Below are 21984 nucleotides of genomic sequence, written 5' to 3' on the forward strand. Positions count from 1 at the left end.
TGAACCGTCTTCTTAAAACCAACAAAACCTCACTCATCCCACATTTAGGATTTGCCTCGAGACATCTGAGAGAAAAGAGAGAGAGAAACAGAAGACAGAAAACAGGTGAGGGTGGGTGACTGGGGTTCACTGTGTGACTCGTGGTATTTATTACAGTTTCATGATGAAGTAAATAAAGTGATGCACCCGTCAGGTTCTTGGCCCCACGGTGGGCGTGGCCTCGCCAACACTCGGAGTTTGTACAAGATGCCACGCGGCAAACGGAATTCATAAAACGAAGAGGAACCAAGAAAGAAAGACAAAGAAACAAGAGACCCGAACAGGCAGGAGACCTGGGCACTGATTACACAATTGCGACATCTAAGCCCTGAGCAGCCGCTGAGGAACAGCCCTTGTCTCACACCCAGCACCCAGCACCCAGCACCTAGCACCCAGGATAAGACACCCACCACCTCAGTACCCTCAGTACTCAGCACCCAGCACCCACCACCCAGCATGAAGCACCCAACACCCCGCACTGCCAGCCTCCTGCGGCCATGCTCCGGGCTGACACGGTGTTCCCAAAGCCCGGGAAGTGTAAGTAAATGCTACAAACCTACCCGAGAAATCATTTGAATTTTTAACTATTCACGTTTCTGTCAGACCTGTTTGGTTTTGTGAATTTGGAACAATAATTGTTTAATCTTTTGTTGTGGTCCATGCTAACTATCCACAGTAGAGACCAATCTTTTATTTTTTTTTAATGTTTATTTATTTTTGAGAGGGAGAGAGTGCAAACAGGGGAGGGGCAGAGAAAGAGGGAGACACAGAATCGGAAGCAGGCTCCAGGCTCCGAGCCGTCAGCACAGAGCCCGACGCGGGGCTCGAACCCACGAACCGCGAGATCACGACCTGAGCCGAAGTCGGAGGCTTAACCGACCGAGCCACCCAGGTGTCCCAAGAGGGACCGATCAGTTTTGTCTCTAATTTCCAATTCAGAAATGCAGTGAGTATAAGTGACACTGAAAACCTTACATTTTAGAGTGACCTCTTTTGTAAGCTTGGTTTAACTTGCACTTCTGGAGTTAGAGCTCGGAACCGCATGAAGGCTTCTCTCTCTGGAACACTGTGCCATACAGTCTGAGTACGGCCCGATGTACGTGTGTGATTAGTATGTTGCTGGTGGACCCTCGACGGCTTGGTATTCCTACAGGTCATGCAAACACGGGATCCCCAAACCCCGGGCCGGCCTCTGCCTCTGCCATCCGCCCTCGAGGACTGGGTGTGTTTGTGACAAAAATGCAAACATCATCCTGTTTTGCCCATATTTCTCTCCTCTGACACCAAAGGGCTTTCCACACTCAGTCTCCGCCCGACCGTGACTTCCCGCCCTTCCTTCCCGGCCCCAAGAACTGTTGGGTGTCTGTCCTCTCCCTCCGAGGGGCAAAGAAGCCGTGGAGTCTTGCCTTCGGGGCAGGAAAACACACAACAGTCCACAAGAGGGAAACCGGCCGTGTGATGTGGACGTGTTTCCCGTGTGATGTGGACGTGTTTCCCTTGTCCCCACTCACAGGGGCCGCCTTCGGGCCGGAGGACAGCGCCTTCACACTCGGAAACCCCTCCGGGCCAAGACGGCTGCTGGAGGTGGGCTGACTCCTCTCCGATTCAGCAGGCTGAGCCCAGTGGCCACACGTGGTCGGGGAGGGGGGCTCCGCTCCCCTGGCCCCTGGCCCCTCGCCAGCCGGGGAGCCCCGGAAAACCAGGGGAGTGTGGACGTGTGAACAGGGGCCTGGTCGGGTGAAAAGCGCGGTCTCCGGGGTTCGCGCGGGCCGCGGACCCGACCCTGTGACCCGCGTCCCCGGCGGTACAACGGTCACCAAGGGGCCGTCGTCGCCCGGTCACGACGCGCATGGGCTGAGACCATCCGCAGAGCGCCCGGACCGGCACACGGCAAGCCCACGATAAAAACGAGCTGTTCTCATCTCCCGGTACAGGTAGCCCTCGATGATACCTGTTTCGGTTCCCAGGTGTTCATCAGCCACGGACTGTACAGACCCTTCCAGAAACGCGCGGGAAGTTAACATCGACCCGCCGTTGGGGAGTTTCGGGATTCCCCCTTCCGTTTCCCCTCAGCAAAAAAGACTCGGAGAAGCATGGACCGTTTCTGATTTCTAACGTGACCCCTCCCTCTCGCGGTGCCCTCGGTTTCTGGAAGATTCCTGACACGGCTTCTGCTCTCACAGCTACGCTTCCCCTCGGGCCTTGCGGTATAATTCAGGTGGACCCGACGACTCGAATCCAGTTAACGCGGCTACCCCCCCTCCCCCTCGGCCTCCCCCTCCCCCTCCCCCTCACGTACCTTGGTTCACTCATTCAGCAAATCTACTCCCGAGCGGAGCCCTGTGTCAGGGCCGGGTCAGTTACACGCTGGCAGGACCCAGCTTGCAGTCTAACATCCAAAACGTCAGCTCCCTGTGTGTGCCATTTGCCCCATCCTTTTGCCATTAAAGCTAATTCCCTGGCCACAGAAAATGGAAATCAAAGTAGGGGCTGAGCCACTCTGCTTCCTCTTGGTCCCCTGGTAATTTTACGTCATCTCCTCCGAGCCAGGGGCCTTTCCTGTCCTGTTCTTCTCCATCCGAAGCCTTAGAAGTCCCTTCTGATGAGTTCCGCCTTTCCTCCACCCCTCTGCTTCTCCCCACTCCGTCCCTGCATGTAGTCCTCTTTCCACCTTTTACACACGACCTAAATCTGTGCCTGGGGAGAGATCGGCTGGGTCCTCCGGGCCCCTCTCCCTGTCCTCTCTCCCTGTGAACGGTATCAGTCAGGACAAGTCAGTTTTTGCTGTGGTAACAAGTACCACCCAGGTCTTAAAGCCACAACAAGCATCAGTTTAGTTCTGGCCCGGTCGGCCGGCGAGAGTCAGCAAAACGGGCTGACCGAGGCTCGGCGTCTTATACCGCACCACGGGAACGGGTGGCCTTCTGGCCAACGGGGCAGGACGGAGAGGACTCGAGGGTCTCCCACCAGTGAGTGAGGGCGGCCGCAGGGACTGATGCGCACCGCTGCCACTCACACACCACCGGCCAGGACGCGGCCCCCGCTCCATCCGCCTGCCGGAGGGGAGGGGGGCGCTGGGGAAGTGGCCCAGGCAGGAGAAGAGCAGAAATGGGGGGGCACGAGCTCCCACCCCGGGCTGCGTCACAATAACACAACCACTCATCTTCCAGGCCCTCCCGGTCCTTAAGCATCACGGACCCTTGGCGATGCTCTCACCCAGCCTAGGGTCACTCCCATCCCCGGCTGACCCTCCTTTTCGAAAATCTGCTTCACGTCCGACTGCTCCCAGCCTGTCCCTGCTTTGCTCCCGACGCCCACGAGCAAGATTCCTCCGGAGAGACTCCGGCCCATCTGACTTAATTCCTGAATAGCTTTTTGGGCAACCGGAGGGAAATGTGACTCGAGCCAGACGGCCCTGCCGGGGGCAACCGTAAGACGAGTGCGCGCAGGCCAGAGAGAGGAGAGAGGCAGAGGGCAGAGAGGAGCGCGCGACTCCCGTAGGGTTGGGGGACGTGAGGCAGACAGAGGCAAGGAGGGTGTCACCGGGAGCTCATCCAGCCTCTCGGAGCACGGCCCCCGTGCCCGCTGCCCCGGCGCCACCTGACCCCCAGCCCCACCCCAGACCTGCCTCCCGGCGGGAATCTGCACTTTCACCAGATCCGAGGATCCTCACGCACACGGTACAAGTCTGGGAAGCCCTGTGTCAGAGCACTGAGAACGCACCTGTCGGGACGGACGACCTGGCTAGGTCTCTAGCAGATACGGAATTCAGCAACCGCGTATCTCAAAAACAGAGGCATGAGACAGTCACGTACAGGGTGTGGGCACATGCCAGTGGTGGTGACAGGATATATGTTCTTTCGGCAGCAAGACGCAATGGGTTTATGAGCATGTTGTTCAAACCAAAGAGGAAGGAGATTCTGCAAAGCCTTTACCGAGTAAGGAATAATAAACGAGAATTACTTACGTGACGTTTACCGTCGTTGATGGGAGGTGTGCTAAATGTTATTGGTAGCCTCTGAATTTAGTATTTTATTTCAGGAGAGCGCAGATATCAGCAGGGCTTTGGCGCAGGGTCCCCCGGCACCCTCAGCCCCGCCAAGCTCTTTTTCTGTATCAATTCCCGTTGGCGGTCCAGGATCACAAACCACCCGCCTCGCCACCCCCCGCCTTCGCCTGAAGAAGATGCGGTCAGGGCATCTGATTTGGTCACTTCAAATTCTCGACGTTCTTACCGCCCACGCCCCGAGCCTCCCCCCTCCAGCCCGTCTTATCTCCGCACCGTTGCCCTTATCCGTCCTGAGCGGTGACAACCTCCAAGTTTACAGGCCCCATTCTTCACCTTTCGTGGGCTTGGTTACGTCCTCAATGGCCTGGAGAGAGGCATCTGGGCCACAGGCCACTTGGGAACAAATCCCGGATGAAAAGACGAAATGCAGACTGATTTCACGCAAAGGAAGGCTATTCCTTGCACCTGCTGATAAACCAGGCTCGTTTCACTCTTTTTAAGGAACTTTTTATATCGCCATCGCTCCACATAGCTATAGATAGAGACGTAGGCATATGTATTCATTTATTCATGCACGGGTTTGGGATCTATGCTCCAGCCACGCGCACCGTAAGCGATTATAAGGCTTCTCTCTTCTTGGGAAAAGCCAGTGTCAGTGAGAGCAAAGCCAGCACACCAAAGGCCGCAGGTGGGAACACGGACAGCACATCCCCCATGCGTTCAAGGCTCCAACATTCGATCATTCCGGAGGCCTACTATCCCCTCTGCTTTTTGACTCAACTCATTCTCAACCGTGAGCCAACCCCCTTCGGTGCCAAGTAGCTCAAGCTAGGTTTCTGTTGAGGTGGGACCAAGAGACCAAAGTCATTCTCTAAGGCCTTACCTTCTCCACCTGATGCACCCAGGCAAGCTGACGGGGGACGCGGGAGGCAGTGAGCAGCCCTGAACGTCCGTCACCATCTCCAGGATGACCTGAACGCACGCCCTGCTGAAGTCAGGCAAGAGGGCATCTCTGAGATCACATGCCAAGGCATGTCCACTAGAAGATTTGCCATACGGGAGGACGGGTGCATCCCACTGGTCCTGGGGCTGGCTGAGTCCGGAAAGAAAGGGAATGTGTGTTTTTGAAGAATCTACACGTACCAGGCTTGGTGCATTTCCTCAGTCGACAATCTGTGGGCTTACGTGCGCCGTGGCATTGGGACGGCGATCGTCATTTTACAGAGGAGGAAACTGAGGCTCAAGGTCGCCAGCTAGTGAACAGTAGAGGAAGGGAACCCAGCTCTGCTAGACTCTAGAACCCCTTCTGTCCCGTCGCTGTGCTCCTGACTGTACCGTGCACACAGCTCCCCGGGGACCTCGTGGACCGCAGTTTCTGACTCATAGGTCTAGACTTGAGGGGTGAAACTGAGAGTCCACATTTCTAGCAAGTTCCCAGGTGATGTCGGTGGACCCACTTTGGAGAGCAAAACTGCGGAAGGCAACATGCCCTCGAGGGCTCACGTTGAGAATTCTCAAGGGCCCTTGGGAAGTAGGAGCAATCTTGGGGAAGGACTCTGACGTTCCCAGCCCATGGAATCGGGAAAGGTTTGAGCTAATTTTGCACAGCTCTTGTGGGGTAGGGAGGCCTCCAGCTAACATCTGGGCTACATAAGTATTTAGTTTTACAGAACACAACTTCCTTTTTTCTAACATGCAAAGGAGTTTGCAATTCCTTTTTTGGTCTGCGGGACCCTGCTTCTTCCAGACCTTGTTCTTCACCGGCCCCGTTCAGCATCCCCCCACGCCCTGGGAGCAGAGAGCACCACCGCCGGCCGGCCATCAGCCCCCACCTCCCTGCGTCCCTACCCCAGAGCTCGCTGTCCAAAATATTAAAATTACAGTAATTATGCGAATTGCTTTGACAGATGAGCTGGAGACATGGATTAGTACAATGGAGCCTGCGTCGTCAATCCAGGGGGAGGAAGGGCAGAGAAAACTGGCGTAGGGATCCTTCTAGCCCAGAGTCTGGGCAACCCAAAGAGCGTGCCGGCGGTGCTTGGTCGTGAAGACAGCCCCAAATGCGCTCCGGGACCGGAGGTGCGCTCCAGGACGGAGGTGCGCTCCAGGACCAGGGTGAAGGCGCGCTTCAGGACAAGGGCGCGCTCCAGGACAAATGCAAAGGCGCGTTCCAGGACGAATGCGCGAGTGCGCGCGCGAGGACAAAGGCGCGCTCTACGACGAATGTGCCCCCCCCACCCAGGACAAAGGCACATTCCAGGACGAGGGCCAAGGCGCGCTCCAGGACAAAGTCGCCGGGAGCCATGTCTCACAAGCAAGTCAGACGCCGCCAAGGCCTTTTCTCACGGGACTGTGAGCTCCGCGTGTGATCCATCAACAGCCGCAGCTTGACGCACACCCGCCGGCCTCGTTCACAAAACCCAACCTACCAAACCGGAAGCTCGTGTGCCGCAGACCCGCCTCCCCGGGGACCCTTGCGTCCGGTCCGGGTGCAACCCCCAGGACATGTGTGCTCGCGTGGGCCTCGGAGACGCAGCCAAGGCCGCCCGTGGAGGCCCTGATGCTGCGGGGTCTGCACCGGGAGCCCCTCGGTGTCCACCAGTAACGGAGGAGGCGAGGGAACCGTGCTGTTTCTGTACAGCAGAGCGTGGGGAGCGCGCGAAGCGGACCAACAATTCGCGGGGATTTCACAGCACGCTGAATGGAAGACAAAAGTCATCTGCGGTTTTGGGAGTCAGATCAGAATGGCGGCATCCTTGGCAGAAGGGGGGAGGGGAAAGGGGGACACGGGGAAGGGGGCCTGGGGCGCTGGCTGGGCCCAGTCTCCCCATGGGGGTGCCGGTTACGCCCGTGTTCACCCTGCGAGAAGTCATCAAGGGGTAGGTATCCTCACCGTTTGCGTGCTTGTCATGGATATATGTGACACTTGAGAAGTTTACTAAAAAAGGAAAGCCTTACAGTCCCCTCTAAATCAAAACCTTCTTTCTTTGAATGACTTCAAAGGAGCACGCTGGAAGGTGCCCTAGTCCCCCCTCCCACACCAGCCTCCACCACAGCCTGGCTTTGTGGGGCCCCTAAGCCACCGGCGACTGTCCCCTCCCTCCCCACGTCCTCACCAGGCTCTCAGGCCCTGAGCCCCGTGGTGAGGTCGCTGCCTCGCTAGGCTCCCTGCCTCCTGTCTCCCCCAGCCAACCCCTTCCAACCTGGCTGTCCTCACTGCTGCTTTCCTCGTGACCTCCCTCCTCAGCCCTGGCACCCTAGGCAAAGAGAAAGCCTGGGTCCCCTCTCTCTGGCTCCTTCCTCCCAGAAGGAGGGATTTCCTCAGCCTTCCCGGGGCAAAAGTCGGCCTTAGCCTCACCGCCTGGCGCCGGCCGTCCCTGCTCACTTGCCCAAAGCACGCAGGGTGCGCCCCTTGCAAAAAGCGGGAGAGAAAACTTCCTGAATTTTTTCTTCCCCCCCACACCCGATCCGGTCCCGAAACTTTACAATCCGCAGAAAGTCGGCTCAGCGGGGAGAACGCTGCCCACAGGCTACCAACGATGACAGAGCGTGAGCGTTTCCTCCGGCTACACAATGGAGAGGCTGAGTAATTCACCCGCCACTGAATGACAGCGACTAAGATCACAGGGCTCGGAGGTCGGCTGAAACTCCGCTGCCGGATTTGTCCTTCCTCTCGGGGGAAGCCTCCCTGAGAAAACCCTGCTTTTGCAGAGAATCAAAGCTGGAGTCACGGCCCAGGCAGTTCCTGGCCTGCCGGGCTGGGCCGGGTACTTCTCGGCCCTTCCCCGGGGTCAGGCCGCAGGAGGGCCGGGGACAGAGTGAGGCAATCCTGGCCGGGCAGCTGCCGCGGGGGCCGGCAAAGCCCCGCGGGCCGCAGTGGAGAGGAAGCTGAGCAGAGGCGGCCTGTCAGTCTTCCTCGGCCAAAGACTACCAGTCCAAACTGGATTTCTGACCCAGCCCAGACGATCCCCCTGGGAACGTCGGCACGGCCGTCATCGGCGGGCCAGGGAAAAGCCAACGGAGCTGCTAGGAATGCACACACAGGCGGTCCCGGCGATTCTGGGTCCGCAGTGCGGTGACACCGCGCACCGTGTGGCCTCAGACCAGGTGCCTGAAGCCTCCGCGACCCCCTTGCCCGTCTGGAAGTTGTGATGACAACATGCGTGCTTCCTGGCGGTGTCGTATGAGATGGGGGCGTACCTTAGGGGCTCTGTCCCTTCGCACGCCCTCACGATCGGGATTCTACCAATATCCTGGGCGTCCAGCATCCTCTTTCCAAAGAGAAGCCCTTCCGTGCAGAGGAAGTGTGTGTTTTAGTCATTCCCATACTAGCGATGAATTAGCACTCTGCTCCTGCGAGGCACTCGGGGCTCTGACTGGGCGGTGGGGGATGTGGTTAATTCAGGAGCACAGAGCACTCCGAGGGTTAGGCCCGGGCCCCCTGGTCCCGCCACCCCGCCCCACGCAGAGGCTCTGGGTAGCAGCGTTGTTCAGAGCACGGATTCTGGAACCCCCCTGTCCAGTCTCAAATCCTGTATTTCATCATTTAGCGGCCGTGACCTTGGGAAAGCTTCTGCACCTCTTCGGGCCTCAGTTTCCTCACCTATAAAATGGGGATGGTGATCCTGAGGTTATATGAGGAACATGAAGTCAGGTGTGTGTACGTGCTTGGAACCGCACCTGAACACAGGGAGTATCATATGCACACGTGTTGGTTATTATTAAGAAGTTAGAACCTGGGGCCCGGATCCCGAATTACCAGGAAGATGATGTCAAGGACACATTGCCGCCATTTCCAAACTCAAGGCCCGGCCAGAGTCACTGTTCCTCCCCACATCCGGGCCATCCCATAGTCCTTTGCTGCCAACACAGAGAAAGGTCCGTCCACCCCGTCTGGGGGAACGGGAGTGTGGGGGCCGCTGAGGACGCCAGGCAGCAGAGTTGGCACATTTTCCTCGGCGAAATGCACCTAGGCTCCAAACCACCAGGTTTTACCAACGGTTTTGTGGGTCCAGTCCTCACCTGGCTCATCCTAGAGCACCGTGTGTGTGAACACAGGGACCTGCAACCTGGAGAAGACTCCGGTTTGTCCAGGCAGAAGCGCCCTGGGGTTAAGATGGGTGAGAGCAAGCTGTCTCCCCACAAACATGGCACCCAAGTGGCACCCAAGACGAGAAGCTCCTCTGGTCGCAATTGTCTTTCTAGAGAAATCTCACAAAATGCCCTTATCAGACCTTGACCTCAGCCTTCAGACTCAAAAGACAAGAATTAGCTTCTTTTGCTCTTCTGTGCATTCTGGCGATGACCTCACTTTCCTTTCCCTGGGACAACACCCTGCCGCAGCCCTTGTCCCCTCTTTGAACTTCCGGTTCCTCATCTGTACAAAGGGGATGAAAACCCAGACCTCCCAGGGCTTGAGAAGGTTTAAATGAAGTCAAGTACGCGCTGAGTTCGGAGATCCGGCCCGCGTGTAGCTGGTCCGTCACACGGTTCCCATTAGCATTTCTTTCTGAGCCAAACAAATCTCCTCGTTGCAAGGTGCCTCTTTGCAGAAGCTTTTCATTTCTCAGCTCCTCTTTGCTCCAAGCCTGGACCCTGTTCCTCCATCAATAATTTGGTTTGTACGAAGGTGTCATCTTGGGGTCCTAGGGCAGAAACAAACGGGGCTACCTCGCTGCCTCCCGGCGAGTCCCACAGAAACTGTCCCAGATTGCTGGACGTAATTAGACATTTAAAAAAGGAAAGTATGCACTAATGCTCACCCGCAGCCTCCAACTATTTAAGGGGCACAGAATGGCACCATTCGAAACGACCTAATCCAATGACCTCATTTAAAGATGAGAAGACCAAGGCCACACGAGGACAACTTGTCGCAGGTCACAGAGGAGGGTGAAGGCAGGCTCGGGTCAGAATCCTTCAGCCCTGAGTCCCAGGGAGCGCTCAGTTCTCCTCCTGGGAGTTCGGGCCCCAAACACAGGAAGGCATGTTGGAAAGCGTGTACAGAGATGACCGTAAGTCTCTCTCTTTGGGGTCCGTCCTATTTGCACTCCTACCATACTCCCCGACTAGACTCTAAGGGCAGGAACCAAGTTCAAGAATTTCTTCACCAATGCCCTGTACTCACTAAATGTGTGTGGCTAAGCCTAGAGACACTTTCTGTACAATGAGAGAGCTCAAACTCGAGCTGTTCACACGGTTTCTACAAATCCATCGTAGAAAGTGATCACAAATGTGGAGGGGAAAAACTCATTCATAAAGATGCCCATGCAAATACGACTTGTAAAAGCAAACTATTGACAGAAAACAACTAAAATGTCTATGATGAATGACCCATTATACTGTAGTATACTTATATAATAATATTGAATTGTATTTTAACGACATTTTAATTCACTTAATTTCTACACAATGGGGGAATGTTGATTTTATGAAATATTTTTTTAGTGTTTATTTATTCCCGAGAGATAGAGAGACACAGAGCACGAGCAGGGGAGGGGCAGAGAGAGAGGGAAACACAGAATCTGAAGCAGGCTCCAGGCTCTGAGCTGTCAGCACAGAGCCCGACGCTGGCTCTGTGGCCCCAGGAATGTTAATTTTAAAAAGCAGGTTACAAAATAATTTTTGTAGACAATGAGCTTTGTTAAAGAATATGTACAGGAAAAAAACTTGGAGAGATGCACACCAGAAGTTAAAGAGTGGTTACCCCTAGGGCGTGGGTATCGGGGAATTTCTTTTCCTTAGAACCTTTGGTGTTTTCTAAATTGTCTACAGTGGGTAAGCATTTTATGACAGAAAAAAAATCACTATAAAAGTAACAATTGAGAAGCTTATTTTTAGAAGAGTATGTGCTTGGGTCCCTAGAACTCAGGGTACCAGGGAAGCCTGCAACAGAGAAATGTACTGCTTCCCGAGTGCTACATGCCCGTTTATCCCCAGCTCTGCTACAAGTAGGGCACGTGATTACTTCTGACCAATCACCTATGACACAGAGCACTGGACGTCACTTCTAGGCTGAATGAATCATTGAAACCGCTGGCCTGATTCTCTTGGCCTTGAGTAATACACTCATATTAACTCAAGTGCTTTTTTTTTTTTATTTTTTTTATCGTTTATTTATTATTGAGAGACAGAGAGAGAGAGAGCATGAGCATGGGAGGGACAGAGAGAGGGGGAGACACGGAATCCGAAGCAGGCTCCAGGCCCTGAGCGGTCAGCACAGAGCCCGACGCAGGGCTCGAACCCACGAACCGCGAGATGATGACCTGAGCCGACGTCGGACGCTCAACCGACTGAGCCACCCAGGCGCCCTTTAACTCAAGTGCTTAACTGAAGGTGGACTTATTAATAAGATTATAAAAAGACAGGTCCCAGCTCCTCAGAAATGCCTCTTTGCCTGGGTTCACCTTTGAAAGAATTTTGACATAGTCTTTTCCAAAAGCGACTGCATTAACTCAGGCTCGTGGCAAAGGAAAAGCCATCGGACTCAAAATGCTTCACGGGCCCTTCCATTCGCTGCCCTTCCATTTCACTGTCTCCTTTTTCCCTTTTGCTCAGACGGGTGAGATCTCCGTCACCGACAGGCTCTGGTCCTCAGCCAGCCTCCTGGAACCACTGATGTAGGGGACGATTAGGGCCAGCTCTCTATTCCCCAGGACATTACGTAATATCCAAAGCCTCCCCAGAGGCGCCAGAAATGGACCCTTCTAAGCACTGCTGTGATCTTCAGGACCAAGTTGTCACAACTCACCAATCATCCCACCTCTCCAGAGGCTTGGCTTCTGCACGTCTACAGCGTCATTCACGTATTTCCCCAATCTTCTGTCCTCAACACAATGACAGGCCAGAGCATGTTGTTAAGAATGTCCCTACACAAGGGGCGCCTGGGGGGCTCAGTCATTAGAGCATGCGACTCTTGATCTCAGGGTCATGAATTCAAGCCCCACGCTGGGTGTAGAACTTACTTAAAAAAAAAAAAAAAAAAAGGAGTACCAGGGCACCTGGGGGGCTCAGTTGGTGACACGTCCGACTTCGGCTCAGGTCATGATCTCACGGTTTGTGAGTTCGAGCCCCGCGTCGGGCTCTGTGCCGACAGCTCAGAGCCTGGAGCCTGCTTCGGATTCTGTGTCTCTGTCTCTCTCTCTCTCTGCCCTTCCCCAACTTGTGTGCTCCACCCCTCTCTCTCTCTCTCTCTCTCTCAAAAATAAACATTAAAAAGAAAAGAATGTCCATCTGTAAGCCCCACTTACAAAGACACAAGTCCTGCCCAGCCTGACACACCCTTCCCTCAGTACAACCCTCCCCAACACCACTCAAAGCTTCTCTCCTAAGAGACAAGTGACCAAGTACTATCTCTGTAATTTTTTGTCACATTCAGTTATGAGTTGGCGGCTTGCCTGGAACCAGCTAGGACATCCTCCCTTTGGGGGAGGGCGAGGTCTGAAATCAGTGCTCCCGGACGAGGTTATTAGTACAAAGGCCAGAGCGATGCCAGTTAAGCAATCCGAGTCCAGATTTCTGCCCAGTATGTTTTGCCCCAGAAAACACAGCCTCAGATGTATTCCCCGGAGCCTTGCAGGACGGGCCTGCCGAAATCAAGCGTGTTCTAAGAGCAGAGTCATTCTTAGAGCATCGAGAACGGGCCTCACTTGTGTTTCATGGATGCCTGGCGGCCGAGCAGGCTTACAGGAGCAGGGGCGTGGCTCCGGGCACTTCTGGGGGATGCACTTGATAGGAAGTCTGCTGTGTGATAGGAAGCCAGGCAGTGAGCGGGGGAAAGCGCTCCCCTGGGGGACATTAAAGGCGGGGTTGTTCTGAGAAGGTCGGTGAACTGCCTCCAGCTGCTATGAGCTAATCTCTTAAGGGTTCGGATGCAGGCATCCTCGGACAGGAAGTACTTCGGGGAGTATTTGGGGAGAGGGCAGGGAGGCGCAAAGACAAGATGCCAGACTGCGCCTCTCACACCTGCCCTTGGACCCCGTGGGTGGGGATTCCTCCCCGTGCCAGGGGAACGCGACCTCAGACTGGGCTCCCGAGCCCCATGGCAAGCTTTCACGTGTGCCGAGAGGTGCCGCTGAAATCCGCAGTGTCTTCATCTGACATTTCCTTCGAAGTTGAAAAGCACAGTGTGCAGCAGCAGGGCCACTTGGAGACCATCAGGCCGTGGCCCACGCAAGGGGCCCGGCCCCGCCCCGGTGCCCCCGGCCGGCCAACGCTCTTCGGGTCCCTGTCACCTCAGCGGAAGGGAACGCGAATAACTCATTGTGGCTTTTATGGAGAGTGTTATGGCAACGCACCGTGGCCATGGTAACTCTATCTGCCTGTTACTCCCCTGAAACCGGAAAGTCGGCACTGGAAGGAAAGTTAAATGATTAAGTAGATAGAATGCTTTCGTTTAAAACAATCCCTTTAATTCGATGAGATAAGCATCATCTTTTATTTTTAGGTAGTGTCCACAACCACAGGCAAGAGAAAAGAAAGAAAAACCGGTTGGATGAACTACTCCAGCTGCGGGGATGAAATGGAAGTGAAGCCCGAAGGCCCAAGTGCCAGTTTGCCGGACGCCTTCAGAGGCCTCTCGCTCTGCCCGCTGCCGGGGGTTCGGGCAGAGCGCCCCGCCTTCTTCCCCGAGGCTTCGGCTTCTTCCCTCCGCTCACAGGAGCCCGGGCTCAGCCCAGAGCCCGGCTCAAGCACGGTGTTACAACCCAAACCTGACTACGGAAAGTCGTGAGTAATTTTTGCACTGACAACAATTATGGGATCGAAAGCCAGGACTCACCCCCTCGGTCAATTCTCACGCCGGCTTCAAGGGCTCCCCGGGGAATGTGGCTCTAAGTCAGCTTGTGGGAAAAAGCGTCCCTTCCCGGGGTAGTGAGCGGTTTCCACATCCCCGCTGGGCCCCGCACCACCCCGAGGAGGCCAAGGAGAACGACTACCAAGCTGCCCTCCAGTCCCACAGCCGAGGCCCCGACGAACCCCGACCGGCTGAGACAAGAAAGTTTGGTCCGTCCAGGGCCTCTCAAACACCCCCCTGGAACCCACCCAAAGCTCTGGAAGGTCTTCAAAGGACCAGACGTGTCAGAGCAGCTCTGTCCCGCAGCACTGAGAGCCCCAGTCTTCGGACCCGGGGAGCTGTCTGGGCTCAAGGGGTTAGCAGCTGTTTGGACGGATGGGAAGGACATTCACGTAGAGGCCAACAAAAGCCAAGTGCAGAGCCAGGAGGTCCGCCGTGCAGGAGGCAGTGGGAGGTGAAGGCCACAGCCGGATCGGGGCCGTGTGCCCAGTCCAGAGGCGTGCCGTCCGGACTCCATTAACGTATCGAAATACCGACTGTGCGAAGCAGCAGTGAGGGTCTAACTTTGCTGCACTCGAGGTAAGGCAGGGGGAAGGTGAGAGCAGGCCTGACCTGGGCGAGTGACCCAGGCTGCAGCCGGGGTGCCTCACTCTGGACCGCTGTCCCGGCGAAGGCCAGCGAGGAGCCGGGCGAGGGTCCGGGCAGTGCAGTCCGGGGTAAAGGATGTCCGTGCAGAAATGTTTATTGGGGCCCCGGTGCGCAAGGCAACTGCACTGGTCGCTGCAGATGAAAAGATCACTCTGTCACCTGACTGATGACACGGGCTGGGGGCGTGGTGGGTAAACAGTGTATGACGCGGTAAGTTCTAATAAAGGGGAAATACTAGGGACCCTAGGGACCCGCAGGAGGCTGCCACCAGGCTGAGGAGTAGGGGGCAGAGGGGAGAAGCAGTGTGCGGGACGAACGGCCCAAGCGACATCCGGGCAAGAGCTCAGAGGTCAAATGAGAGCGCGGCCCGGGGGGGGGGGGGGGGGGGGGGGGGAGGGGGAAGTCACAAGCGTTACTTCGCAGGGAGTCGGCCGGGAGCTGTGAGACACCGGGCTGGTTGGAAACGTCTCCATCGGGAGTTTGCCTCCCACCCTACAGTCAGCGGAGCCGCCACGGAGGTCGCTAACTGGGCAAGTAAGAGAGAAGTCTGCACGCTAGAAATCCACGTGCAGGTTATGGGACAAAGCCGGGGTCGATCTTCCTCAAGCATCCTCAGGAGATGAGGACCACGCAGCAGGTAGAAAGCCACTGGTCCAGGCGATCAGCTCTGCGGGAGACTTTACGAGGGAAGGGAGGGCAGCCTGGGCCCTCCCTCCGCAGAGGGTCCAGGAGGGGCTCCGTCCAAAGGCTCATGGGAGGCTCGGAAGGAAACCCACAAAAACGGCCGCGGGTAAGGTTAAAAAATAGCAGGCGTGGGGAGCATTTCAGCCTCGGAGGGCAGAAGAACTCCATCCCAGAAATCCATTCCTTCGTTCACGGTGGTCAGGTGACTGAGGACGCCGGGCTCCATCACCGAGACCTTGATCCTCGTCTGCACCCCACCGCTCGCCGGCTTTGTGACCCAGGGCGCACGCTTTCCGTTCCGCGCCCTCCTCTAGAAGATGAGAACAACTCTTCATACCTTGAGCGGTTGCCCTAAGGACTCGGACACAACGTAACCCGTCTACCATACGTAGTAGGAGCCCCCCAGATGTCAGCTGTTGCTTTTCTCCCATTAAACATTTACTGAGCACGCTGGCCACCTGCTCGGGATGACAACAATGAAAAAAAGAATAATTAAAAAAGCAAAACGCAAAAAACGGTTCTTGCCTTGGAAGGCTCCCAGTCTATCGGCCAGCCCACACCCCTGCCGCACGCTTCTTCAGGCGCCCCAGCTCCGCTCCGGGTGACCCCACGGGATGCCAGGCAGCCCGGCCCAGGTCCCGTCTGCAGGTAAACTGGTCTCACCGGCCCCACCGAGAGGGTTCCAAGGCCAGGCCAGCAACCTGGGGGAGGCGGGGACCTGTTCTGCTTCCTGTAGGGCAGACCCTGCCCAGTAACAGCCCTACACTCTGTGTCGACACTACTCAAAATCAATGAGTGAAAAGAAAATGATCCCCAGGCCTTGGAGTAAAGCCCACTCTTTAAGGCACCTACAACCCCTAACTGAAAACTCCCCTCCAGCTACAAAAAAATAAGTTCAGTGAAAGTCTCCCTTAAATACCATGCAGTCGCCTGGCACCAAAGGTAGGAAAGACCGGCTCTGATACCGGGGACATCCTTCCCCGGTCACCAAAATAACATCAATCTGATAAAATCCAGGGACCTCCAAGTTCCCAAGTAGCCAGATACCCAGGCTCGAAGGTCCTCGTGAACTCTATGGCGTTCATTCTCGTCTCGCGTCCTGTGCTCTCCCTCCTATCATCTGCACGACACCCGAAGTATGTCAGAATCAGCCTGATCGGAGACCGCTGGAAAATCCAGGGCGAGGCTCCCGCTATCTCGACATCCCCAGGAGGCGTCAAGTGACGTCCTGCACTCTGCGTGGTGTTTGTGACCCATTCTTTTCTCAGCCAGAAGGAAAAAAATGAGCCAGAACACGGTAGGAGGAACCATTTAGTTTAGGGAATTAGGAACTCCTTCCAAAAGTCTAAATGAACTCACAACAGACACTGTAGAATTCACTTCTCCACCCATCAAGAGGGTAGAAACATCTAGTCTCTCAGGCCTCGGATCCATACAAGCTGATGCCATCTGGAATTTCCCGGATACACCTACACGGGAAAGATCAAACAGACTCTCACTTGTAATATATATTTAAGCCCTTTTCCTGTGGCACTTCAAGTGAATAATCCTCGTACGTCCAAGAAGGAATCGGCCCCCGTGCTACTAAAACCACTTTTCGTATCTAAAAGGGAAGAAGCCGTGGGGAGTCCTGACGGTTCCCACTCATTTCTCCCCGGTCATTCGGTGAGTTCCCTGAAAGCCATGCTTTCCCAGACCTGCGGCTTTTGCAAAATTAAACGGGTGGAACGCTAAAGGACGGCGTGCCCAGAAGACATCTCCATCGGAAGACAAAGCATCTCGAGTCGATTTTGAGGGCGACAAAGGAGGGGGCTTCTGGGATTGTTGCTAAGAATAGCCGTGCGGCTTCGTCATTCTTCTCAAACGAGCTGATATAAAGAACATGGCGACCATCAGACTTGCTAAACCTGACACTGTTCTAGACCCGGCTAATAATAATAAAGTGTCATGATCAGCAGCCTGACCCTATGGGACACTGGTGTCACACCTCATCTGGTGTGGCTCTCTCCCATCTTCTCTGGCTGCCCAGGATGAAGCAGCCCCAGTGAAGTCAAAAACTGCCAGGGTTTCCAGAAACTCTAGTGGACAAGAAGCGTTGGGTTGAGTTGCAGAGGAGAATGTCGGGACTGCACTGGAATACTCGAATGACTATTGACATTATTTCACATCGTTGGACACCACAGTTCCACTTTAGTTATGGTGGGAGAACTCCTGTTTTTGTCCTAAGTTGTCAGAGTCATGGTGGCTGAGCCACATTGGATTTAAAGCCATCTTCTGGGACTCCCCCTGGTCACTAGCACGTCTGTCTGATGCCCATGGCACGACTCCACTGAGAGATGCTCTCATGGAAAATCAAGACGGGTGAACTGCCAGATGATGCCCTGTCTTGTCATTTCAACAGACGACCGTCCTACCGTCACTAACACAAAATGCCCACACACCTTAGAAATGAAATTCCGAGTGGCAAAACCAGAACTACGCTTACACTTTCAGAAACACCTTTATCAGGGAACTTATAAGGGAAAGAATGTCCAAGTAAAATCTAGCCTCCAAGGAAGCTTTTAGGGCAATCGTGCCAAAATCCTACCTAAGGGGTGGTGCTCGAATGACGCGCCAGTTAATTTTAGAACAGGAAGCGGATGGCCATCAAACAAAAAGTGAAGTTGAAGCCGGAAAGGCACCAGTAAGCACTGGATGGACGAGGTTCCCTGCAGCGGTTCTGGAATTTCTGGAGGTTTGGCATCCATCTGGGTCTCCTGAGAAGTTGCCGAGTAGGAGTGTCTGGCTGGTTCGGTTGGCAGAGTCTGCGACTTGATCTCGGGCTCCTGAGTTCGAGCCCCATGTTGGGTGTAGAGTTTACTTACGATAAAAAGCTCTTGGGCGCCTGGGTGGCGCAGTCGGTTAAGCATCCGACTTCAGCCAGGTCACGATCTCGCGGTCCGTGAGTTCGAGCCCCGCGTCAGGCTCTGGGCTGATGGCTCGGAGCCTGGAGCCTGTTTCCGATTCTGTGTCTCCCTCTCTCTCTGCCCCTCCCCCGTTCATGCTTTGTCTCTCTCTGTCCCAAAAATAAATAAAAACGTTGAAAAAAAAAAAAAAAGCTCTTAAAAATTTTTTTAACGTTTATTTATTTTTGACAGAAAGAGAGAGACAGAGCACGAGAAAGGGAGGGGCAGAGAGGGAGACCCAGAATCAGAAGCAGGCTCCAGGCTCCGAGCTGTCAGCACAGAGCCCGACGCGGGGCTCGAACTCACCGACCGTGTGAGATCGTGACCTGAGCCGAAGCCGGACGCTCAACCGAGTGAGCCCCCCAGGCACCCCACCAATAAAAAGCTCTTTAAAAAAGTGACTGATAATATAGCCAAGGCGATTAACCAGTGATTTCTCATTCGATTGGTATCTTGAGTGCCATCTGAAATACAGGCAAAATGGGACAAAGTCAGAAGCTATGAACTCTTAGTTGAGGCCCTGAGATTTCTGAAGTGTTTCAGGGCACGATGCTCGGTAACCTTGAATGCACAGCCCATCCGTTTCTCTTCCTGAAACACAGGATTTTGAAAGTTCTCTGTGTGCCCCACTTCTGCATCACCTGGATACATGTAGTTATTAATACAAGCAAGTGGATTCATTTTTAAATTAGGCTAGCAAATCTCAATTAGCATTCAACCTCCTCCGTGAAGTCTGAAATGTCTGACTGACACTGCGGTTTGAAGAACTTAAGACCAGGGGCGCCTGGGCGGCTCAGTCAGTTAAGCGTCCGACTTCGGCTCCGGTCCCCATCTCGCGGTTCGTGGGTTCAAGCCCCGCATCAGGCTCTGTGCCGACAGCTTGGAGCCTGCAGCCTGCTTCATTTTCTGTCTCCCTCTTTCTCTATCCCTTCCCCATTCACCCTCTGTCTGTCTGTCTGTCTGTCTCAAAAATAAACATTAAAAAAATTTAAAAATTTAAATAAAGACAAGCAATGTTTCAAGGTGCCTGGGCAGGCGTGGGCAGACGGACGAAGAGGCAGGGCTATGCTCCCTATCTGGGATGTCCTTGAGCATAGCACAACATATCAGCTGTGTCAAATTGAGTGAAGGTGAAGGAAAGAATACTAAGGGAAACAGACTTGCACATAAATGTTTTAGATGATACTCCCAATGACCCGATGGAAGCAGAGTAAGGTCCACGGAGCTCATCACATGCCGACACTTCACGGCAATTCATCAGAAATATTTAACTTTTACAATGGGAAAACAGAAGCACAAATGTTTAGATGACATGCCCAGCAAACACCTGCCTACCTTCCCAAGACCGCCGGAAGGACCCAGCGACACAGCATACGCAAACTTGTAAGTTGAAAAGAAGTAAAACACAGTAACTGCCTCAGCTCCCACAGCAAATAAGGCCGTAGTCCGGTCACGGTCACTACGTGCGTCTCCTAGAACAATGCTTCTCAAAGTTACCGCGTCCACAGATCACCCCGGAGTCCTTGCCAAAGAGCAGATTTCTCATCGGGTAGGTCTGGGGTGGGGGTGGGGGTGGGGAGATCCTGCTCCCCACCCAGTTCCTGGGCAAGGCAATGCCAGCCCCCCGGGACCACCCTCGTGAGGAGCGAGGCTCTGAGAGGTCACCCCGATTCTTGGTGCGGGACAGCTCTGGTAGGACACATTCCTGAGTGCGCTGCAGGAGTGAGCGTCCCTACCGTGGGCTTTGGAGAAAGTCGGCATGCTTCGTTTGGTTCTGAACAGAGTACTTTAAACTCAGTAGCAAAGTGTCCTTTCTCGGGCGGCCCAAGAGCTCAAGGGTTGATTTTTAATTACGGTGTCTGCCAGGCTCTAGTTTTCTAGGACGAGAGTCGGCAACATGCAAAAACCCAGAAAGCTGATTTGCCAGTGTGCTATCCTAGACTTCAGCTCCTCTCCAAGGGGGGTCGGAGGAAGGGAAGAACTCTGTCCTCGTAAACACACCCTGACACACACGGCAAAAGAAAACCCTGCCAGTTTGGAACTAAATTTGGACTAAATTATCTTCTCTATCGGAAGAATCGGGCTCAAAATATCCAGGAGGGGGAAAAAAAAGAAAAAACACCTGAGCAAACAAGAAACTTGCAGAAATGCAGCTCCCTCCTGATACAGAAGCACTCCGGTCTCACGGAGTCTGGCTGGGAATAAAAAGACACCAGCAGGGTCTGCAGACCGGTGGTTGTCCAGGCTGCGTGTGCATCAGAATCATCTCGCTGGACAAAATTCAGACGCTCCACCCCCAGGGTTTCCGATCGATCGGGCCGGAGGGAGGGCGCAGAAAGGTGCTGATAAGGCCACTGCCGGGGTCCCCAGACATGGCCCGCAGCACAGGGTCTATGCAAGGGGGAGGCACCACGTCTCCCACACAGCCGCACCCCGGCGCCCAGCACCGGGCCCGGCATGCACCGCTCGCCCCCAACAAGTATTTGCCAAACCAATGCCTGTTCTGACTTTCACTTCCAGAAACATTTTCCTGCTCGCCTATATACACTTGCACTTTGAAAGCCAATTACACGTGTCCCAGGCATGACAGCCCGTGACCCGTAAACGGGGACCTGTAAACGAAATCCATCCCAATCACAGACACTAGTATCACTTTTCCCAGACACTCTCCAGACAGTCGGCCTCTGAGCCTTCTCCCGCTAAAGCGGAAACGCACACACAACTCACCGGGCCGGAGGACCCCAAAAAGAAGGACCCTAATCGGGTAAGACAGGTCAATTCATTTCATGCATGCTCGGGCAAAAACGAAATCTTTCATCAAGACAAGAATTTGCTGGGAGAGCACACAAATATCTGCGTCCCCCTCGGAAACCCAGAGATGGTGCCGGACCCAAGATGCAGCCCCGCAGGACGAAGTGCAGGGTGGGGGGGCGGGGGGCGGCGTTGCGGATTAACTCCCTAACTCCGAGCTCTGCACAGAAGGGGCTGTGGCTGGCACTCTTCAGATCCTCTGCCTGATCTGCACGTTACCATAGCCACCAACCTTCCGAAAAACAGGTGTTTCTGTTAAAATTAGCTGTTTCAAACTGTTCGGTGTTCTAGATCCCTAGATGCCAGCTTTAAAAAAAAAGCGTTCACGGGATAACCAATCAGAGGTCACCGATGCTTCCGGAATCATAGTCTTTAGATCCTCCTGAGAAACATCTCCCCTAAATTAGGAGAAAGGGGGCGGGGTGGGAGGAAAGAAACTGAAGTTGGGGGGAACACACACACCACACACACAATTTCTCTAGTTCCTCACATCGACCCGGAACGAATAATAGCACGAGGCCATGCTTAAACCAGCCAAGGAAAGACAGCTTTTTTTTCGGGTTAAGTCTTGTGTTTGAAAGCCTTTTGTCCCACTTATTTGCCTTGACTGTCATAAATAATGGCTTTTGTTCTAAGACTTTAGGCATAATGATTTCCTTCTCTCCCGAAGATCCAAAGGAAGGTTTTCAACATCCCCGGTCAGGATGGCCCCATTAATCCTGGGTAAGAAAACGTGCCCTTGGATGTCAAAACAGCCCAAGGATGAGGTCTTAAGTGAACTCTAATGTGGTTGAATTACAACAAAACAAAACAAAACAAAACCAGGCCACTCTGATTTTAGTCCTGGAACACCAGTGATCTCTGCTGACCTCATTAAACCCAATGAACTAGGTCTGAGATGTTCCCTTTTTTCAAAATCAAGGCTATTTTAAAAACAAGTTTAGCAAGCTGGTGCACTGAAAGCTGAGATGACAAGAGGCCCTCGCCTGCAGAAGCAGCACAGACACAGAGATGCACTGTGCTCCTTGTTCTGGTTTCCCGAGAACCTGCTGAACAAA

The sequence above is a fragment of the Puma concolor genome, chromosome B3, assembly GCF_028749965.1.
Source record: "Puma concolor isolate L17-30 chromosome B3, mPumCon1.1.hap2, whole genome shotgun sequence".
NCBI classification, from domain to species: Eukaryota; Metazoa; Chordata; class Mammalia; order Carnivora; family Felidae; genus Puma; species Puma concolor.